Here is a 2,921-nt window from a genome sequence, read left to right as displayed (position 1 = left end):
CTGCAGGGAAACATAACATCCACTCTGTGGTTAAAGTTTTTAAAATTTTGATAACTTTCTTAAACTATCCTGGGTTTGTACCAAATTTGGACAGAAGCTTGTTTATGATCATAAGATAGTATCCAGAAGTAAGTTTTGTAAAAAAATAAATCTATTTTTTCCATATTTTACATTTGAATGGACTTAGTTTTTCTGAGGGTAAACATTACATTCACTCTGTGGTTAAAGTTTTAAAAATTTTAATAACTTTCTTAAACTATCCTGGGTTTGTACCAAAATTGGACAGAATCTTATTATGATCATAAGATAGTATCCAGAAGTAAATTTTGTAAAAAAAATAAATCTGCTTTTTCCGTATTTTACTTTTAAATGGACTTAGATTTTCTTCAAGTTAACATTACATAGGTGTAAAGTCTACAGTTAAAGTTTTCAAAGCATTTATTAGATTCATAAACTATGCTGGATTTTCACCAAACTTGGACAGAAGCTTCTTACAATCAAAAGATAGAATCAAGAGGAATATTTTTATTGATTTTTTTCCTCATTTTTGTTGAGCCTGCCATTTACAGCAAAAGCAGGCGAGACCGTGGGTTCCGTGGAACCCTTACAAATTTTTCTTAACTTATAAGCAATAAGTCAAATGTATTTGTTGTATTGAAGAATTGTTAGCTGTACATGTCTGCCTAGCATGGTTCATTAATCAATGTTTGGTTTTCTTGGTTTATGTGACAGCTGTAATAAAGCTTTATACTTGTGACTATCAACATAATATCAATGATTAGTAAAGAAGGCAAGACATTTCAGCATGTACACTCTTGTGTTGTAAGAATAAAGTTTCTCTGGTATCATGGATATCAAAGGGAGATAATTTTACAGTGATGTTAGGGAATCAGTTCTGGCAAGTAAACTGTTAATATAAAACATTCAATGTTACACTGTTACAAGTATCAATTGTGAAGACAGATGACTTGTAATATAAGCATCAATTTGTAAGTAACATTTAAACTAGTGTTTCCTAGAACTATATAGATGTTCAATTGTTTATCTGTCCTCATGAAGCAGTAAATGGAATGGCTGATACTGGAACTGGATGGTCAAAATATTATGTATAACACTAACTTGCTTTATACTAACTGGAAAACATATTAGCTTATTGGCATGGAGAAAGGACTAAGCCTATTGTATAAGCGCAGAAAAAAGGGAGATTTTGGCAAAGAAATATGAGAATTAACACTAAGAAAGTCTGACCATATGACAGCAGGAAACTCAAAATAAGAATGCGCTTTAAGGTTGAAAGCTACCAAGAGTGCAGATTTTTGTTTATCATGTATTAGCTTCTTTGGTAAGTACCCGGTAAGAACCTCTATCCTTTGTTAGTCTTGTGTGTGGTTTTTTAGTGTCAGTTCATTTGTATGTTATAGACTTTAGTGTGGCGTCCATTGGGCTAAACCACAATGTAGTATACCTCATTTTTTAAAGTGCCAGCTGAGGCTCACCTAAATGTTTTGGGTTTTCTCAGGTGTTAAAGACCCATTGGTGTCCTAGGTTGTTTTTTGCTCTTTGGTCAGGTTGAAGTCTCCAACACATCCTCAGTGTCGAGTCTGAGTCTTTTGTAGCAGAAAGCTAGACAAGGATAGTGATCAGGCATTGGAGGCGGTGGCGCTGTTAGCTAACTTTTAAAAGCCTTATATTTTAGAAGGTGGAAGACCTGGATGCTTCATACTTTGAATATAGATGCCTCATATTACTAAGTTCTCGTCAGTCATATGTCCAATGTCCTTGACCACATTTTCATGGTTCAGTGACTACTTGAAAAAAGTTTTCACTTGACCTCAACCTCATTTCATGGATCAGTGAAAAAGATAAAGTTTTGGTGGTCAAGATCATATCTCTGATACTATAAGCAATAGGTCTAGTACGGTAGTTTTCTTATTTAAGTCTTGTTTCTTGGAAACTATATTTAATGTGAATGATTGTAAGGTGTGCATGTTTTTCTCGTTTGGTGTATATGACCATGACCACATTTTCTTGGATCATATTAAGGTTATGTAACAGTTGTAGAATGCTTTCTATTTAGGACTATTAACATAAAATCAATGGTAAGTAAAGGCTTGACATTTCAGCATGTGCACTCATGTAGTAAATTTGAAAGAGAAATGGAAATGCTAGAGCACTAGCAATATCAATTTTAAAAAATAAACCCAAGGTTAACATTAATGGAACAGCACCTGATACACAAAAAGACCCCTGAAGATTACACATATTCTGTAATACAAGGACAGGGCATGGCATTTACAATATATAAAGCTCTGAATCAACTCGTTTATAAAAAATCTGAATACACATTGGACAGAAAATCTCAATGTACCTCAAAACTCAATTCCAGCCTTTCCTTTGTAGTATAATTTCAGAGAGATCCATATACTAAAGTCTTCCTCCATCTTGGATTTTGAAAAAGCAGATAATTTTGGTCTAGATATTTGATGAAATGTGCAAATTTTGAGAGTAGTATGTAATTTAAGTAAGACTTTTAATACAAATATGGAAAATTGTGTGTTTTATCATAATTACAGTTTTCATTTCTCAAAAACACCTTGTTTGTGTTAAATTAGATTTTTTTCAACTTTGCCAAATAAGGGGAGATAACTCAGATAAAGTAATTTTTATATTAGAAAGTGTTATGAATTTATCAATTTTGATATGAAGCAAGAAAACAATTGCGGTGACACCATTTTTCTTTTTCTTATCTGAAAGCATGTTTATAGAGCAATCTTCTTTTTGGCCCTTTATTCCTACATGATCGGGTAAATTAACCTCAAACTCAATCCCAGCCTTCCCTTTGTTTTAAGGAACCTTGTGGTACAATGTCAGAGATCCATACAGTAACAATCAAGTCATTGTCCTGAACTAGAAAAATGCTT

The sequence above is a fragment of the Mytilus trossulus genome, chromosome 1 (genome assembly GCF_036588685.1).
Source record: "Mytilus trossulus isolate FHL-02 chromosome 1, PNRI_Mtr1.1.1.hap1, whole genome shotgun sequence".
In the NCBI taxonomy this organism is placed as follows: domain Eukaryota; kingdom Metazoa; phylum Mollusca; class Bivalvia; order Mytilida; family Mytilidae; genus Mytilus; species Mytilus trossulus.
The sequence above is the reverse complement of the archived record's forward strand: the minus strand, read 5'-3'. Positions refer to the sequence as shown.